This window comes from Molossus molossus, unplaced genomic scaffold (assembly GCF_014108415.1).
Source record: "Molossus molossus isolate mMolMol1 unplaced genomic scaffold, mMolMol1.p scaffold_m16_p_10, whole genome shotgun sequence".
NCBI lineage: Eukaryota > Metazoa > Chordata > Mammalia > Chiroptera > Molossidae > Molossus > Molossus molossus.
Window position 1 is genome coordinate 105,592,838 of NW_023425345.1, and position 19,896 is coordinate 105,612,733.

Here is a 19,896-nt window from a genome sequence, read left to right on the forward strand (position 1 = left end):
TCTTCTTGCTTTCCTCTGGGCCCTGTGCCGTTACCTGGGGGAACTCTATACTACGTCAGGGAGCCCTCCAAACTCACTGTAGGGTGGTTAGGACAGGATCGAATACAAGATCCTGAGATGGTAACGGTCCTGAGAGGGGGTTGGATAACTAATTAAGAACAGCTGTGTGTTCCCAAAGTTTGAAATTTGTAGGATGCCCCCTTCCAAACCCTTTGATGTGTCCTTGCGCATGGTTATACTAAGGATATATCTAACATTTAGGAGGAGGAAAGGTGGGCGTCAGGGATGGACAGGGACGTTGCTAGCTCAGGGGTCCTCAGCTTGGGAGGCCAAGAGTTATTTTTTAAAGATCTATTCTTTTAGCAACTTTCAAATGAACAATCTGTTAACGATAGTCGCCATGCTATACTTTACATCCACAGTTCCTATTTATTTATAGCTGGAGTTTTACCTTTTGACCTCCTTCAACCATGTTACCCACCCCCATCCCTACCCCCAGCCCCTGGTAACCACCAGTCTGTTCTATTGTTCTCTGTGTCTATGAGCTTGGTTTGGGGAGGTGGGGGGTGTTAGTTTTTTATTCCACATATAAAAGAGTTCATAGGGTATTTGTCTTACTCTGTATTATTTCCCTTAGCACAGTGATTTTCAACAAGTGCCGCAAGAATTTTTAAAACATGCAATACCTAACTGTTTAGTCAGGGGCATTGACCTCTTTTCCCTTAGATTGTCCAATAAAAAATGACAACAGCCAACACAACAGTAGCCATCAGGTATGAATGAATCAAAATTATACCTATTTTTCACCCACCAGTGTGGTTCAGTGGATTGAGTGTCCTTCCATGCACCAAAAGGTCGAAGGTTCTATTCCTAATCAGGGCACATGCCGGGTTTTCAGGCTCCATCCCCAGCAGGGTGCATGCTGGAGGCTGCCAAGGGATCCATGTTTCTTTCTCACATCGATGTTTCTGCCTCTCTCCCTCTCACTCTAAAATCAATAAAAACATACTTAAACAAACAAAAAAAAAGTATACCTATTTTTCTTGTCAGATTGGCAAAAAATATATAGTTTTTGATGCACCACAGAATTTTAGTAATTAGTTCTATGTGCCATGGGATGAAAATCCCTGCCTTAGCATAACACCCTCAAGATCCATCATGTTGCTGTAAATGGCAAGATTGCATTCTTTTTTTATTGCTGAATAATATTACGTCATATATATACCACATTTTTTTTATCCATTCATCCATGCTTTGGTACTTAAATTGTTTCCATATTTTGGCTATTATTAATAATAATGCAATTAATATGGGAGTGTGTATATCTTTTCTAGTTAGTGTTTTCTTTTTCTTCAGATAAATACCCAAAAGTGGAATTGTTGGATCATATGGTAGTTCTAGTTTTTAATTTTTGAAGAATCTTCATACTATTTTCCATAGTGACACCATCATTTTACATTCCCACCAACAGTGCATAAGGCTTCCCCTTCTTTTCTTTTTTTTTTAAATATGTTTTTATTGATTATTTAGAGAGAGGAAAGGAGAGGGAGGTAGATACATCGATGTGAAAAAATCCTGCACGCCCCCTACTGAGGATGAAGCCCACAACCCAGGCATGTGCCCTGGGACGTCTAAGTCCATGGAACAATGTTCAAATTACTGTGCCCCACTGGCCCGGCAAAGGTTCCCTTTATTCTCTCTATGCCCACCAACCTTGTTATTTCTTGTCTTTTTTTATAATAGAGCCATTCTAACAAATGTGAGGTGATATCTTACTGTAGTTTTGGTTTGCATTTCCCTGATGATTAGTAATGTTGAGCACCTTCCCATGTACCTTTTGGCCATCTATATATCCTCTTTGGAAAATATGTATTCAGATCCTCTGGCCATTTTTAAATCAGATTGTTTGAAGGTTTTTGCTGTTGAGTTGTATGAGTTTTTTATATATTTTTTATATTAATGCCTTATCACACATATGATTTGCAAATATTGTTTCCCATTCAATAGGTTGCCTTTTTGTTTTGTTGATGGTTTTCTTTGCTGTACAAAAGCTTTTTCATTTGATGCAGTTGCCTTTGCTTTTTTTGTTTTTGTTACCTTTGGTTTTGGTGTCAAATCCAAAGAATCATCACCAAGACCAATCTCAAGAAGCTTACCACCTAGTTTTTCTTCTAGGAGTTTTATGTTTCAGGTCTTTAATCTATTTTGAGTTAATTTTTGTCCATGGTGTAAGATAGTGGTCCAGTTTAATCTTTTGCACATAACTATCCAGTTTTCCCAGCACCATTTATTTAAACGACTGTCTTTTCCCCATTGTATATGCTTAGCTACTATGTCATAGATAACCTGACCATATAAGTGTCAGTTTATTTCTGGGCTCTCCATTCTGTTCCATTGGCCTATATGTCTGTTTTTATGCCACTATCATACTGTTTTGATTACTGTAGTTTTGCAATATAATTTGAAATCAGGAAGCCTGATACCTCCAGCTTTGTTCTTTCTCAAGATTGCTTTGACTATTGGGGTCTTTTGTTGTTTCATACAAATTTTAGGATTATTTGTTCTATTTCTGTGAAAAATGCCATCAAAATTTATATAGGGATTGCATTGAATCTGTGGATTCCTTTGGGTAGTATGGACATTTTAACAATATTGATTCTTCTAATCCGTGAGCATGAAGTGTCTTTCCATTTATTTGTATCTTCTTCAACTTTTTCTGTCAATGGCTTACAGTTTTTAACACCCATGTCTTTCACCTCTGGTTAAATTTATTCCTAGATATTTTATTCTTTCTTATTTAATTGTAAATGGTTTGTTTTCTTAATTTCTTTTTCTGATAATTCATAATTAGTGTCTAGCAATATAACATATTTCTGTATATTGATTCTGTATCCTGCAGCTTTACTCAATTCATATATTAGTTCTATTGGGTTTTTTTGTGGAGTGTTTAGGATTTTCTCTATATAATATCATGTCATCTGCAAATAATCAGAGTTTTACTTCTACTTTTCCAATTGTAGATGCCTTTTATTTCTTGTTGATTAATGTGGCTAGGGCTTCCAATGCTGTGTTGAATAGAAGTGGTGATAGTGAGCCATCTTTCTCTTGTTTCTGATCTTAAAGGAAAAGCTTATAGCTTTTTGGGGGAGTCTTATTTTTATTGAATTTATTGGAGTGACATTGGTTAACAAAATTATATAAATTTCAGGTGTACAATTCTATAATACATCATCTGTATATTGTATTATGTGTTCACCACCCCAAGTCAAGTAAAAGCTTTTAGCTTTTTTTTTTTTTTATCCTCACCCGAGGACATTTTTGCATTTATCTTCAGACAGAGTGGAAGGGAGAGAGGAGGAAGAGAGAGAGACACATCAAGTGTTGCCACCCACATGACCCCAACGAGGGCCGAGGACAAACTGCAACCGAAGTACATGCCCTTAGCGGGAACCGAACCCGGACTCTCTGGTCCGCGGGCTGACGCTCTAACTGCTGAACCAAACCGGCCAGGGCAGCTTTTAGCTTTTAACCACTGAGTATAATGTTAGCTGTGTGCTTGTCATACATGACCTTTATTATGTTGAGGTGCAATTCCTCTGTGCCCACTTCATTGAATTTTGTCCAATACTTTTTCTGCATCTTTTGAGATGATCATAAGATATATTTCATTTTGTTGATGTGGTGTATCATTGATTGATTTATAGACGTTGGAATAAATCTACATCCCTGAAATAAATCCCACTTGATCATGGTGTATGATCCTTTACATGTATTATTGAATTTGATTTGTTAATATTTTGTGGAGGATTTTTTGCCTATGTTCATCAGGGATATTGGTCTGTAATTTTTCTTTTTCTTTTTTGTAGTCTCCTTGACTGGTTTTGGTATCAGGGTAATGCTGGCCTCATAGAATGAGTTTAGAAATGTTCCTTCCTCTTCTATTTTTTTGGAAGAGTTTAAAGGGATTGGTAATAATTTTTGAATGTTTGGTAGAATTAATCAGTGAAACTGGTCTGGGACTTTTGCTTGTTGGGAGGTTTTTAATTACTGATTCAATCTTCTTACTAGTAATCAGTCTGTTCAGATTTTCTGTTTCTTCATGATTTAATTTTGAAAGTTTGTTTCTATTAATTTATTCATTTATTCTATAACTTCCCATTTGTTGGCATATGGTGTTTCACAGTAGTCTCTTATAATCTTTTGTATTTTGTGGTATCAGTTGTAACATCTCCACTTTCATTTCTGATTTATTTGAGTTCTCCTTTTTTTGAATCTAGCTAAAGGTTTGTCAAATCTTTTAATCTTTTCAAAGAATCAGCTCTTATTTTCATTGATCTTTTCTGTTATGTTTTTAGATTCTATTTCATTTATTTCTGCTTTGACCTTTGTTATTTTCTTTCTTCCACTAACTTTGGACTTCATTTGTTTGTTTGTTTTCATTCCTTGAGGAGTAAAGTTAGGATATTTATTTGAGTTTTTTTTGTTTCTTGAAATAGGCATTTATTACTATGAACTTCTCTTTCAGAATTGCTTTTGTTGCATCCCTTAAGTTCTGGTATGTTCTATTTTCATTTTAATTTGTCTCAAGGTAGTTTTGATTTCTTCATTGATCCATTGCTTGTTCAGTAGCCTATTGTTTAATTTCCACATACTTGTGAATTTTCCTGTTTTCTTTTTTAATCTTTATTATTGAAAGAATTACAGATGTCCCCTCCTTTTTCCCCCATTGGCCCCCTCCTGTTTTCTTGTAATTGATTTCTAGTTTCATACTGTTGTGGTCAGAAATGATGGTTGATATGATTTCTATCTTCTTAAATTTTTTAAGACTTATTACAAAAATTATTTGTTAACAAATAAACAGCAATACAATAATAGTAGGGGACTTTAATATCCCACTTACATCAATGGATAGATCATCCAGACAGAAAATCAACAAGGGAATAGCCTTAAATGACATGTTAGATCAGATGGACTTAATAAATATATACAGAACATTCCATATAAAAACAAAGGAATACATATTCTTCTCAAGGGCACATGGGACTTTCTCTAGGATAGATCATGTTAGACCACAAACAAGTCTTAACAATTTTTTAAAATATTTTTGTTGATTTTTTTTAAGAGAGAGAGGAAGGAATGGGGGGGGGGGCATCAACATGAGAGTGAAGCATTGATTGGCTGCCTCCTACACGCCCCCTACCAGGGAACAAGTCTGCAACCCAGGCACGTGCCCTAACCCGGAATCCAAACTACAACCTTTCAGTGCCCGGAACAACACCCAACCAACTGAGCCAGGGCAAGTCTTAACAAATTCAAGAAGATTCTAATTATACCAAGATCTTAATTATGCCAGGTCATCCGCAGTTGAGCAGGAAGACTAACTCATATTAGCCGTACCTACCATAGTCCAACACACAAACCCTGCCAGGCAACATAGCTTTCCAGAATCGGGCTGTTCTTAATTTCTTCCTGCTAGCAAACTATAAACTGCCTTCATAATTAGAGTTCTTGGTGTTGTGGTTTTAGAATGTGTCCACGATTTACCTGACAATCGTCTTCTCAAAAAGGTGGGCTAGCCGTGGCCAGTGTGGCTCAGTTGCTAGTTCAATTCCTGGTCAGGGCACATGCCTGAGTTGTGGCTCCATCCCCAGTAGGGGGTGTGCAGGAGGCAGCCAATCAGTGTTTCTCTCTCTCCCTCTCCCTTACTCTCTTTCTTGGAAAAAAAAAAAAAAAATCAATAAAAACATATTTTTTTTAAAGGTGAAGTCTAATTCCCCTCTTATTGAGTGTGGACTGGACTTAATAACTCACTTTTAATAAATAAAATGGGGCAGAAGAGATGCTATGTGATTTCCAAGGTTAAGTCATAAAGATTATTGTGGCTTCCACATTGCCCTAGTTTGGACTACTCATTCTAAGGAAATCAAATGCTGTATTCATAAAGACACTCAAGTGAGCCCTGGCCAGTTTGGCTCAGCAGTTAGCGCGTCAGCCTGTGGATGGGGGAGTCCCGGGTTCAATTTTTGCTAGGGACACCTACCTCGGTTGCAATTCGTCCCCGGCCCCAGTTGGGATTGTGCGGGTGGCAACCAATTGATGTGTCTCTCTCATGTTGATGCTTCTCTCTCTCTTCCTCTCTCCCTCCTGCTCTATCTGAAGATAAAGGCAAAAATATCCTCAGATGAGGGTAAAAAATAAGACACTCAAGTGACTCTCTGGAGAGGCAATAGTCAAGTGAGAGAACCATATTAGAGGCACAGCCTTCAGCCCTGGAAGACACCTTGGTCAAAAATCTCATAAACTACCCCAGGATGGACTATGCAGCTAAGTCACTCCTGAATTCCTAACCCTCAGAAACTGAGAGATAATTAGTGTTTGTTGTTTTAAACCATTACGTTTTGGGGGTAATTTGTGACACAATAGATAAGTCAGATACTTAGTGATCAAACTTGTACTGTAATCACTACTGTTTTGTCTCCAAAGGTGTGTTCCCTGTCTGGGTCTGCCTTGCTTCCCATCGCCCTCAGCAGTGCACTGAACTCCATAAAACAGCAGCCTTTTCTCGTAGGAATCAGAAATGGGTTGAGTTTTCTTGTTTTCGTTTTTATTTTGTCAGGAAAGAGTATTGCAATTAATACTCTGTGTGTTTAAATAATAAGCTTTCTTAGATTCAATATGGGTTCTTAAGCCAGAAGATGTTAAGAACAATCCTCTAACTTAATCCTTGAAGGTAGGATCCCTCTCTGATTCATCTTTGTCTTCCTCATAGTTCTTATCACATCGACTTGCACATACATGATGGGCAATCAATATTAGTAAGCAAATGGATGAATATCCATACTCCTACTTTCCCTATAATATGCTTACATGTATTTGTGTATACACATGTGTGCATAAGCCTGTTTGCACCCATGCACATACTTTGTATTAGTTAGGATTAGGTTTGGCTGCAAGTAACAGAAACCTCCAAAGACCAGTGGCTTAAGTAAGCAACAGATTTGTTTCTCTCTGTTAATAAAACTCTTGGCCTCTCTCCACCCATGTCAGAGGATACATGACCTACCTGATAGGTGAGCTTGTAAGAAACAACTGAGCATGTGTGATTGGTCCTCTCTCCCCTTGGGAGCCAGCCCATCAAGGGAACCTGGGTGTTCTAGTCTGTCCCTGTAGTGAGGACAGCGGGGTTTCCACCTGTGCCGATGATGGCAGGATAAGGAATTCAAGGGTTCTGTGTTAGCAAGCCATTTTGTCTCCCAAATAAGCCATATTCTCCAAAAGGCTATCAGCAGTAAGAAACAGAGTGTTGTTATTCCATCTGTTCCATGTCTATTTTTCAACAGAGTTAGATTTAAGCAGAAGAGTGAGTGGTATCACTTATTTATTGACTTACCTTTCAAACCCCAGCAGCCTGCTCCCCACTGGCCCAGACCAGCGGCCTCTACCCTGCTTCCCGAACCCTGCCGGTTAGCAGGATGATTGGCCCCAATGTGGTAGTGAGATTTCAGGGGCCCGGGCCAGCTCCTGAACCCCTCAAGCCCCCCTGAAAGCAAGGAATCACATCTTCTATACCACAATTAGAACTTTGACCTGAGAGGGGTACAGGGACACAGAACGCGGAAATACGTAATTCACTCCGTGGTAGAAATAACAGCACCCGCTCCTCCGTCCTGAACGCAAGCTTTGCAACCGGGAGGAGAGAAAGAGCTGGAGACATTCATCACTGGGGCAGATCAGCAGCCTGGAAGGGGCCCTGAAGTGAACACCCGTACTCAACAGAGCTATCTGCTCCTTCAGGCCCACCTGACTCCCTGCTTAGAACAAGTCAGGCGGGGATGTGGCCATGTTAATCCTCGGCTGAGAAGGATGTGGTTTGATTCCTAAATGGTGTAAGAATGCTCAGTCTGGCTGTACCCAGGGTCTGGAAAAGGAGGAGACGAGGACCTGCCAGATCTTCCCCAGGGTCAGTGCTGCAGTTGGTATAGGGGTGGGAGTCCTGGTCAGCAAGCTGGGGTGGTGACCCTGTCTGAGATGGATTATGTGACCCTGATTCGTAGCCAGGTAACATTTACAAAAAAAATAAACCTCCCGGTCTAACATACTGTCATGGAACTGCCCTTCCCTTGACCTTTGCCCTCCTTAACCCCAGCTGGGAGAGGGTGACTTTCTGACATCTTGATCCCTCTGTAGAAAAAAATAAAGAACTGAGAGAGCCCTGGGCAAGTAGCTCAGTTGGTTAGAGCATAGTCTCAATAGGCCAAGGTTGCTGATTCAATCCCTGGTCAAGGCACATACAGGAATCGACCAAGAAATGCAAAAATAGGTGGAGCAACAGAATGGTTCCTCTCTCTCTCCCTAAAATCAATTTACAAAACACAGCGACACCTACAACCAAGATTACTCTATCCTGCAAAGCTGTCATTTAGAATCGATGGACATATAAAGAGTTTCCCAGACAAGAAAAAGTTAAAGGAGTTCATCACCACCAAACCGTTATTATATGAAATGGTGAAGGGTCTTTTTGAAGAAAAAGATAAAATATATGAACAAACAAAATGGCAATGAATACATAAATATTGACCACTGAGTCTACAAACAAAATGAACAAGCAGAACAGAAACATTCTCATAGATACAGAGAACATTTTGTTGGTTGCCAGATGAGAGGGGGTTTGGGGGAATGGGTGAAAAAGGTGAAGGGATTAAGAAGTACAAATTCATTGCTAGACTGACAAACCTCAAAGGGAAGGGGGTTTGGGGATGGGGAGAAATAGACCAAAGAACTTACATGCATAACCAATGGGCACAGACAACAGTGTGGGTAAAGGCAGGAGGGGGGCGGGAGTGGGGAGGAGGGGGTCAATGGGGGAAAATGAGGAACATCTGTAATACATTCAACAATAAAGATTAAAAAATTAAAAATTTAAATAAATAAAAAGACTATAACATTAAAAAACAAAACACAACAACAGAGGAGCCACCTGCTCAGCCTGACCGCTCTCCTCACAGCCGGTGCTCCTGCCCAGACCTTCCAGGCTCCACAGACCAGCCCGTCTCCCTGCCTTGCCGAGTGCTCCTGTCCCTTCCAGTGTCCGTCCTCCCCGGCACCTCGCTCCAGGGAACTGCAGCCTGAGAGAGGCCGTGTGGCCCGGGAGTGGGAGGGTTTGGCTATCCTGAGGACATAGCTGGTCATGCTCCAGGCTCAAGTGATCAGGAGGTAGCGTGTCGGCAACTCAGGAGACGGGCTGGCAGCTCAGCCTGCGCACCCCACCCACTTCCCTCTGCCAGGCCTTCTGCTCCCTCAACGTGTCCATGTGAAACATGGGTTGATTTCCGAGGTGGGGCGGGGACAATAAGAAGGAAAGGAAGAAAGCTGGAGAGGCAGAAGAGAGAGGGAAGGGCCAACAGAAGACTGATCAAGGAAATTTTAAAAATACAGTAGAGAAATGAGTGACGAGAAGGAAGGAAACAACAGAAGGCAGAGTTCTCAGCATTTTGGAAGTGGTGATGTCCAAGTGAAGCCCTGGGCCAGAAGCGTAGCCAGGCCAAATAAAGTACTCCGTACCCCGAGCTTCTCCCTGACCCCCACGACCTGCCTTCCTGGGCCTGTTAAGCCACCAGCCCTTCCCCAGGCCAGGGGCCCAGGCTACACGACACCTCCAGGTCAGAGCAGTGCCAGCATACTTCAAATATAGCTCCTCTCCTGCAGAGCCCTGCGGGAACACTGCAGCCAGCCCTAACACCTCCTGCTGCTGGCCCCAGGGAGCCCCTGAGCAGAACCAGGGGCCCGTCTGCAAGCCCCCTCCTGGCTGGCCAGCACCCAGTGCAGGCCTCAGCTCCGGGGCCCAGGCCCTCACAAGGAGGGGATGGGATCAGGGGGACCAGGCAGGGGAGGAGGCTCCGGGGAGGTCTGACTGCCCTCCACAGCCCCCCACCCCACACCTGATGGGTGTGACCCCCACCTGGCCCTGCCTGTGTCTCCCGTCCCGGGCAGGTCACGGGCCTTAGACCGGCTGCTCTCCCTCGGTATGCAGATACGACCGCCTGCGAAACAGTCCTGCCAAAACAAGCAGATGAAATCTTATCAAGACTCGGGGGCCAGAGAAAGATGTTGAAGAACACCATGGGAATGCAGTCGGCGAGTTCCAGGCGGGCGTGCTCCACCAGACAAACAGCCTGGTTTCCCTACCCCGTGAATGTTCAGAAACAACAGGAAGGAAACGCAGGGGCAGCTCCAGGAGTTGGACTGGCACTCGGGTGTCAGCGTCCGAGCCGCAGCCTGGACGGCCTGGGCAGCAGCGAGCAGCTCAGGCCCACTGCCCTGTTCCCTTTCAAACACATCTCGTTGCCACTCGATATCACCCTGATTTGTATATGAGTGAAATCTCTTCATTTCTTTACCAATTGGGAGTAGGGAAACCTTCCTAACTAAGTCGAGATTCAGAAGGGAATTTTTAAAAAGATTGATGCATTCAGTTATGCAGCATTAAAAATCTATGGCATGAAAAGCGAAACAACCTTCACTACAAAGTCAAAAGACGCTGAGAAACTGGGAAGATTTATTTTGCTTTATATCACAGCTCAAGATATAATATTCCTAATTTATAATACTCCTGAAAAGCAAGAGGGAAAAGACCAAACACCAAAGCCTACAAAAAATGCACAAAATATACACAAGTCACAGAAAAGGAAATAAAAATGACCTTCAAACGTAGGAAAAGATGTTCACTTTATTCATAAGAGCAACGCAATTTAATATAGTACTGAGATACTGTTTCTCTGTTATCAGATTGTCAAAAATGGAGACATTCGACAACATACTCTGTGTAAGAATTGGGGCGCTGTATAGATTAGTAGGCATCCGGGCCATTCTACTGAGAGTAACACCATGACAAAGATCACACCTAACTTAGTTTTTAAGCCTGAAAACTCTGGTCTTTTACCTGCTGGCCTTTGAGCCCGGGCAGTCCCTTCTTTTTCAAGTAAATGGCAGCCCCGGTGCGATGGAGGAACTGTGGAGCTGGACAGAAGGACAGCAACCTCAGTCCGCTCCGCCTGTGTGCTGGAGGCTCTCTCTTCGGGGGGTACTAGCCTTCCCTCCGGGAGGCTGGGAGGTCTGAGTGCCGTGCAGCCCGCATGGTTAGCTTAGACGATGGTCTCCGGAAGAAAGCACCTTCCTCAGCAAAGCCATATTCTCACCCCGTCCAGCTTTGCTTACTGACTGCCTACCTGTGGAGAACAGAGTCAGCACAACTAACTCCATCTGGAGTTTGAACCTTATCGTCTGAACACATAGAAAGCTGGATCCACAGCCAAGTTCTGGGCTGCAGCCAAGGGAGGAACCCACAGATGCACGTGATAAGGCTGATTAGACACCTCCGCCAAATACAGTGCTCTGATTTGAGGCTTCGAGGACTACTCTCGGAGACCACAAGCATATCTAACAAGTGCAGCTGAGGGAGACACCTCCACAAGAAGGATCAAAGTGAAACCAGAACAGTGACACTTGCTACTCGCCCTCCTGCGAATGAGCCGCGCTGACAGCGCGTGTGTCTGGCGTGGAGACTGCTGATTATCCGCTGTCTCGAGCTGGTTCAGCAGTCTTCCTTGCAAGACGTGGCCCCTGGATGCAGAGGCTTCGGTGACTGAGTGACCAGTGCCCACTGCTCTGTGAAGAGCCTGGACATTGAGGACTCCTGGACTTCTGGTCCGTTAACCCCATTACTTGTGTGTGTTCTAATGTGTTTGTGATTTGGATGAAACCTGCACAACAAAGGCAGAGTGGACAGCACCGTTGCTGGGGTTGGCTCACTGCTGTTACTTGGTGTCAGGAACCTAGACGGCCAAGTGGCCAGCTAAGGTCCCAGTCTCGATCAGGCACCCCTGGTACTGTCTAGGGGTCAGGACATTGAGTGACTTATAGGAAAGACTATACTCGTAGCCACTACCTAACCTGGAGTGCACTTTGCCGAAAGTAGCCAGAAGGAGCCAGCAAATGCCCATATTCTGAATTTCCCTTCCTTTTCACAACACCACAGCCTAGACTGACGTACGACCTGCCTTCCAGGTGACGCAGACAGGTTGCGCGGCGTTCACTGAAGCACAGCACTGGCTTTCCGCCCTGCGCTGACCCCTCTGCTGCCCGCCTGCTGCCCAGAGCAAAGCCCCAGGTCCTAGGCTATTTCGCACGCAGCACTCCCCTTCCGGGTGCTACATCGGCGCTACTTATGATTGATTTCGCTGTGAGAAACATAAAATCCGAAGTAACACCAGCTTCAACGAGATAAAAGTTTATTTCTGTCATGTACGTAAAGTCTGGAGGTTATCAGTTCAAGGCTGGCGTGGTGACCCACAGAACCAGGAACCCAGGTTCCTTGCCTGTGTTTTTCTACACACACCTTCAACAAATAACTCCTGGTTTAAGCTGACGACCTGAGCTCTCCCCGTCACATCCACATTTTAGCTAGCAAGATGGCAGAAGGGACAGAAAACGATCCATCCTTTTCAGGACACCTGCCAGAACTTGCACACACACATCTACCGTTGAGCAGAGCTAGTCCATTCGTACCTGCAGGGGAAGCCGGGACTGCAGTCTCCATTCCGGGCGACATGTGCCCCGCTGAAAATCATGGCTCTGTTTCTGAAGATAAAAGGGTAACAAGTACCAGAGGACAGCGGCAGCCTCTGGCCTGTCACTCCTAGAGCAGAGCACAAGAGAAGGAGCAGGCCCTCTCATCTCAGACCACCAGGCTTTGGGGTCTCCCAGCTGGTCCTCCCCGGAAGGTATCTTTTCTAAGGTTAATTCAAGGTTTGATAGTTTTTCAAAAACATGTCTCCTTGCTCCTGTCCAATGTTCCTATTGCCTTTCCATAGACCGCGGCTCCTCCCTTCAAGAGCGTAGAGCATGTCGGAGCAGGAAAGGTTTCTGAGAAAACACCCAGCCCAGGCCTCAGATGAGGCTTTGAGCTTAGAGGCCGTGTGAGCTGGCTTGACAAGGGTCAACGCATATACAGGGCGGGCACAAGGAGGTCTGCAGTTGTGAGTGCGTGAAACACAGTTTATTCTTGTATCATTATTTACTAATTATCATAGTATTTATTTGTATTATATAAACCTGCTTTTGCCCGCCCATGTAAATATACATGAGACAAGAACAGCATCAGAGCGGAAGCCAGCGCTCAGACCTCCCAGGCCGTCACCCTTTTCTCTTCCCCACACTGACCTCCCCAGAGCCCGGCCGCGTGAGCCCTGCCCTCCAGGAGAGTCCTCCCAGCCAGCTGGAAGGAAAGCAGTGTGGGAGCAGAGTTCACGGCCGTCACCTCCTTGGGAGCAGATTCTGCTCTCCCTCTCTCTGGTCTGCTTCGTTGCACCTGGCCTTCCGTGAGTCATTCAGGCGCAAAGAAGGACAGGGGTTTTCTGAAAGAGGTCTGGGATCCTAGATGGAGCTCCCAGGTTCAGGGAACGGTTGTGGCATCACAGACCAAGGCGCCTGCCGCTCGGACCGCCCACCTGCGTCACGGCAGACAGCGCGGCCGGAGCCCCTTCTCTGCTACAGAAAATTATGTTTGAGCCCTTATTTTTTTCCTTCAAAATGTTGTTCATTTATTTTGCTTTTTTCCATTTCTACTTCTGACCTGCCTGGACCAGGTCTTTGATCTATGAAGAAAGACCCTTCTTCCCATCAGCTGATGCACACACGACCATTTAGCAATTTCTCTGGGCCTGGAGAAATGGGTGAGGGGGACGCGTGCCTATAAACCATGGGAAGTACCCACAGGGCTCTACTCACCTAGCCCTCATTCATTCACTGAATAAACTAAACATTTAAGTTCCGACAGTATTTGTAATAACAGATATTTGAAAACAAGCCAGGTGCCGGCCTGTAGGGCCTTGTTAGTTTCCACAATGAAACACTATCAGTTAGAGAAAAGAGTATTTCCTACACACCAAAATGGAAAGATGCCAGGGGCATATTGTTAAATAATAAGAACAGAGTTCAGAACAGTGGGGATAATATGCTGTGTTATATCAGAAAGAGGAAAACAGAATACTTATATGTGTATCGGTTTATTTTGCATAAAGAAACACAGGAAACTAAGAAATGTGGGGGAAATGAGTGGAGTGGGAAAGAGGATGGGAGGATGTAGGGGGTAGGCATTAAACTTTGCATTGTATCCCTTTTCTTTTTATTTATTTATTTTAATTTTTTTTTCTTTATTGATTTTAGAGAGAGAAGAAGGGAGCGGGAGGGATAGAAACATCAATGAGAGAGAACATCGATTGGCAGCCTCCTACATGCCCCCTACATGCCCCTCACTGGGGATGGTGCCTACAACCTGGGCATGTGCCCTGACCAGGAGTCGACCTCTTGGTGCATGGGTCCACGCTCAACCACTGAGCCACAACGACTGGGCGTCTTTTTATTTATATTTATATTTTATTTTATTTTTTTAATCTTTACCCGAGGACATTTTTCCATATTTTGTTCAGATAGAGTAGGAGGGGGAGAAGAGAGAGAAACATCAATGTGAAAGGGACACATCGAGTGGCTGCTACCCACACGACCCAACCCGAACCGGGGACAAACTGCCACTGAGGTACGTGCCTTTAGCAGGAATCGAACCCGGGTCTCTCTGGACCGCAGGCCAACGCTCTAACCGCTGAGCCAAACCGGCCAGGGTCAACTGGACGTCTTTTTAAAAGTATTTTTTATTTTTGAAATGGGATTGTATAGCTATTCAACATTTTTTATTTAAATATTATTATAATATTTATTTAAGTTTTTAAATGAAATTTTTAAATTGCCATGGCACACCTCTCCCACCTGTACCATGCACTCTAACCCTGTGCAGCATACAAGACAGCCCAAGGTCAGCACAGGCCTGCCTTCCTGGGAGGGCGATGGGGCGGGAGCCTGAGACCCGAGAACTAGTCCGGATGGGAGGAAATGGACCAAATATCAACAGTAGTGGAATTGTGGGTAATTTGGAGGTTCATCTATAGTGTTTAAAGTTTACAAACTTGCTACCACAGTCCTGCCTTGTGTGACTCAGTGGTTAGAGCATCAAGGACACATACCTGGGTTGCCCAGCCCGTGCGGGTGGTGCAGGAGGCAACCAATCCGTGTGTCTCTCACACAGATGTTTCTCTCCCTCTCTCTCCCGCCCTCTCTTCCACTCTGTCTAAGAATCAATGGGAAAGAAACGTTTGCTACCACAAACACATTACAGTCAGAAGTATTACTAAGTGTAATTCCCAGGAGGCGACAGCAGGGGACACGAGGAGCAAACGGCCGAGTTCGGGAGGCATTGCTGCGGCACCGCGAGTGGCCGCCAGGGGTCAGCAGCACCCCACGGCCCGGCGCCACCGTCCGCAGGTAACCAGGGAAGCGCGGCCTCGGGGACGGGTCCTTCCTGCCATCCTCAGTCTCTGATCGCGTTTGCCTTCCACGTGCTTCGGTCTGAGCCCCTTCCCACTAAATGGCAGCCACTGCGGTCGCGGAGGCCGCCGCGATCTGCGGGCGGGAAGGAACGGGGGAGGGGCGGGAGGCTGGCCGAGGTCCGGGACCTGCGCTCCACCCCGGGACCCTGGACAAAGGGAAGGCTCGGGCGAGGCCCTGGGTGCCAAGAATCCATTCCTCAGGAGGGAGGGGGACAGGAAACTGAGGCTGTTTCCGGATGGGAGCCCGCCAAAGGAGAGCCAGGGGTCACAGGACAGGTCAGCGTGACCCAGGAGGGAAATGACTGTTCCCGGTAGGACCGAAACATTCCGGCTGAAGCGAGGAAGGCCCCGCAGGGTGGCTCAGCCCGTTGGAGCATTGTCCTGTGCACCAAAAGGTTGTGGGTTCGACTCCCAGTCAAGGCATGGACTTAGGTTGATGGTTCAAACGCCGGGTGCTTATGGGGAGGCCACCAATCAGTGTTTCTCTTTTCCTCTCCCCCTTCCTCCCTCTAAACATATCCTCAGTGAGGAATTTTATTTTTTAAAGGAAGAAGAAGCTAGGAGGGCATGAGGGGGTTGTGGAGGGTAGGGTGGTGGCCAAGGCTGCCGAGACCGCGCCCTCTGAGTGAGAGCACCCACGGCCACCAGGACTTTATGAGAAGCCCTTCCCGGATTGGCCCCCGAGACGCCCCTCTGACAAGGAGGAGATCTGTTGTAGGATGAGCAGTGAGCTACACTCATGAAACCAGGTGTCTCCTCCTGGGTGACAAAAGTTAATTACGCAATCTGGGCCTTAATTTAGTCCTCTGTAACACAAATGGGTTAGATAAGATCACCTTTAAGCCTCTCCCAACTCTGATATCCTATGAATCTAAAAACTCCTGTCCTCCCAGCCTTCCCCACTCCAGAGGAGCTTAGCCCCAGGAAGTTCTGGCTGGACCAGAACAGACCTCATCCTCCTAACACATCTGTGGACAGTCCCCAAAGGCCCTTTGGAAGGTTGGATCCAGGCCTCTTTGAAGGTGGAGGATGAAGAGGCTATTGACTAGACAACCCGGACACGGTACCGTTGAGCAGCTCTGCCGGGCCAGCCTGTCCCGGGTGAGCAGAGGCCCAGGGATGTTGCGCAGGGCAAAGCAGATCCAGACTGTTTCTAGCCCCCACCATGTTCCCAGACATCTCAGCAGCTCTTCCAGCCCTACCTTCCCTGACAGAAGTCAGGACAAAGAAGATTATGTTGTTTTTAGGGTGATTGCTATTTAAAGTGATATATAGTATGTGAAAATAATATTTATAATTTTGTATGCTAACTTACTTTTGGCCTATAGATACACTTATATATAGCCAATCCTCAAGTGGCCGATTCTTATGAGAGGCAAGGATAATAGCAGTCTTTCTAACTCCTGGCCTTGGACTAGGTGGCTGAGGCAGGTTCCAAATCCTGTTCTGGTGAACTTCAAAAATTAAACAGGCAGACTTCAGGTCAGGATGGCAGGTAGGTAAACGCGGTATCACCTCCTCCCACAACCATATCAAAGTTACAACTAAAGTACAGAACAGTCATCCTTCAGAACCACCTGAAATCAAGCCGAATGGAAGTCCTACAACTACAACATTAAAGCAGCAGCCACATCAAGACTGGTAGGAGGGGCGGAGGCAGACGGGCTGGTCCAACACCCACATGTGGATAAAAATCAGGAGGCTACCTTGGCTGGGAAGGTCCTCCCTAAGGAGTGAGGGGTCCCTGTCCCACACCAGGTGCCCCGCTTAGGGTTCCAGCATCAGGAAGAGAAACCCCATCACTTCTGGCTGTTAAACTAGTGGGAACTGAGGCTGAGGGAGGCTGAGGCTACTGGAGCCCCAGGCAGCTCCTCTTAAAGGGCCTATGCATGGATTTACTTGGACTAGCTCCTTCTAAGTTTGAAGGGGAGGCAGCTTAAAAGGAACCAGAGACATACAGGGAAGAACTGAGTTGTTCGGCATTGGGGTGAGAGCTGTAGGGGCAGCTTTCTTATGGACAGAGGTGCTGGCAGAGGCTGTTGTTCCTTTGGTGAGCCCTTCCCACACAGGCCAGGCAAAGGGACACCATATCTGGGACTCCAGCAACCTGGCTCACACTGTTTGCCCTGCCCTGGTGATTCCCTGAGGCCCTGGCCCACCCAACCTTTGGGCTACCCAAGCTGCTTCCAAAGGCTTTACCGTAGGATTGGCCTGTTTTGGCTCCTGCTTTAGATTTTCCTAAATTCTCTCAAATGAGCACCATCTGGCCACAGCGAGCCCCATACCTCTCACTAAGTGGCCCCAGGCCCAGCACTAGAAGCAGCCAGCCTTGGTTCACAGGTTGGCTTCGACTGGGCACCTCCAAGCCCAACACAACAAGCAGCCACCTGCAGATCATTTTGTAGCTTATGCCTAGTGGCCCCGGATAGAACACAGGCAGTGGCTGACCTTGCCCCAGAGCCAGCACACCCAGTGGACAGCTTCAGAACACTGCAAAGCACTACCACCCAACCATCTCCACAAGTGACACACTCGATGAGTGGGCTCAGTGGGTACCAGAGCCCTGCTGAAGTAAGTCTTGCTCTGTGTGGTGGGCTCCTGCACAGTTGATCATCCAGAGTAGTCAGAGGTTGGTGGTTAGTGGACACAGCCAGTTCTTGCAACAGATGACCCTGAGTAAAACCTTCCCATTGATGTGCCAACGGCAATCAAGACTCAATTACAACAGAAGAGTATAAAGTCCACACTAAGGTTATACCTTGAAGGCCCAGCTGGGTGATCAGGGAGGCTAGGCCACTGGACCCTACAGGACACCTACTACAACAGGCCATCCTAGGAAGCCTAGAAGACATAGCAACTCTACCTAATACATAGAAACAAACACAGGGAAGCAGCCAAAATGAGGAGACAAAGAAACATGTCCCAGATGAAAGAACAGAACAAAACTCCAGGAAAAAAAACTAAATGAAACAGAGATAAGCAATCTAACAGATGCAGATTTCAAAACAGTGCTTATAAGGATGCTCAAGGAACTTAGTGAGGGCCTCAAGAGCATAATAAAGGACCAGTCAGAAATGAAGGAGGCACTAACTGAAATAAAGAATAATTTACAGGGAATCAATAGTAGAGTAGGTGAAGCCAAGAAGCAAACCGTCGATTTGAAATATAAGGAAGAAAAAATACCCAATCTGAAAAATACTGAAATATAAGAAGAGCAAAAAGAAAAAAGAATCCAAAAAAATAAAGATAGTGTAAGGAGCCTCTAGAACAACTTCAAGTGTACCAACATTTGCATCATGGGGGTGCCAGAAGGAGAAGAGAGGGAGCAAGAAATTAAAAACTGATTTGAAAAAAATCATGACAGAAAACTTCCCTAGTTTGGTGAAGGAAATAGACATTCAAGTCCAGGAAGCACAGAGAGTCCCAAACAAGATGAACCCAAAGGGGTCCACACCAAGACACATCATCATCAAACTTCCAAAGGTTAGAGACAAAGAGAAAATCTTAAAAGCAGCAAGAGAAAAGCAGTTAGTTACCTACAAAGGAGCTCCCATAAGGCTGTCCGCCAATTTCTCAAAAGAAACTTTGAAGACCAGGAGGGAGTGGCAAGAAATATTTAACGTGAGGAAAAGCGAGGATCTACAACTAAGATTATTCTGTCCTGCAAAGCTATCATTTAGAATCGATGGAGATATAAAGATTTTCCTAGACAAGACAAAGCTAAAGGAGTTCATCACTACCAAACCAGTATTATATGAAATGTTGAAGGGTCTTCTTGAAGAAAAAGAAGATAAAAATATGAGCAATAAAATGGCAACAAATACACATCTATCAACAATTGAATCTACAAACAAAATGAACAAGCAAAACAGAAACAGACTCACAGATACAGATAACTTTTTGTTGGTTGCCAGATGGGAGGGGGGTTGAGGGAATGGGTGAAAAAGATGAAGGGATTAAGTACAAATTGGTTGTTAGACTGATGAACCTCAAAGGGAAGGGGGGAAATGAGGGGGTAGAGTGAAACCGAAGAACTTCTATGCATGTATGCATAACCAATAGACACAGACAACAGTGTGGGGAAGGCAGTAGGGGGCAGGATTGGGGAGGAGGGGGGTCAAGGGGTGGAAAAAGAGGGACATCTTTCAACATTTAATAATAAAGATAAGTTCAAAACATAAAAAATAAAAATTAAACTTCCTAAAGAAGTTTCAGGCAGCTCCTCCAGAAGCAGAGATGGTTTAGCTAGACTTTCAGAATGCCTTCCAGGCCGAGGAGCCTATGTTTGTCTCATTTTAGTTGGTCTTTTCAACCCAGTGTGCCTCCTGCTTGTTTTCCTTATGCCAAATACAGGCCTAAACTAGAGCAGGGCCAGATCCCAATACTGCGGCCTCTGAGGCTTCCGCATAGTTGAAACACCAGCAACCATTCCCGCTCCAGAGGTCACGTCAAGATCTGC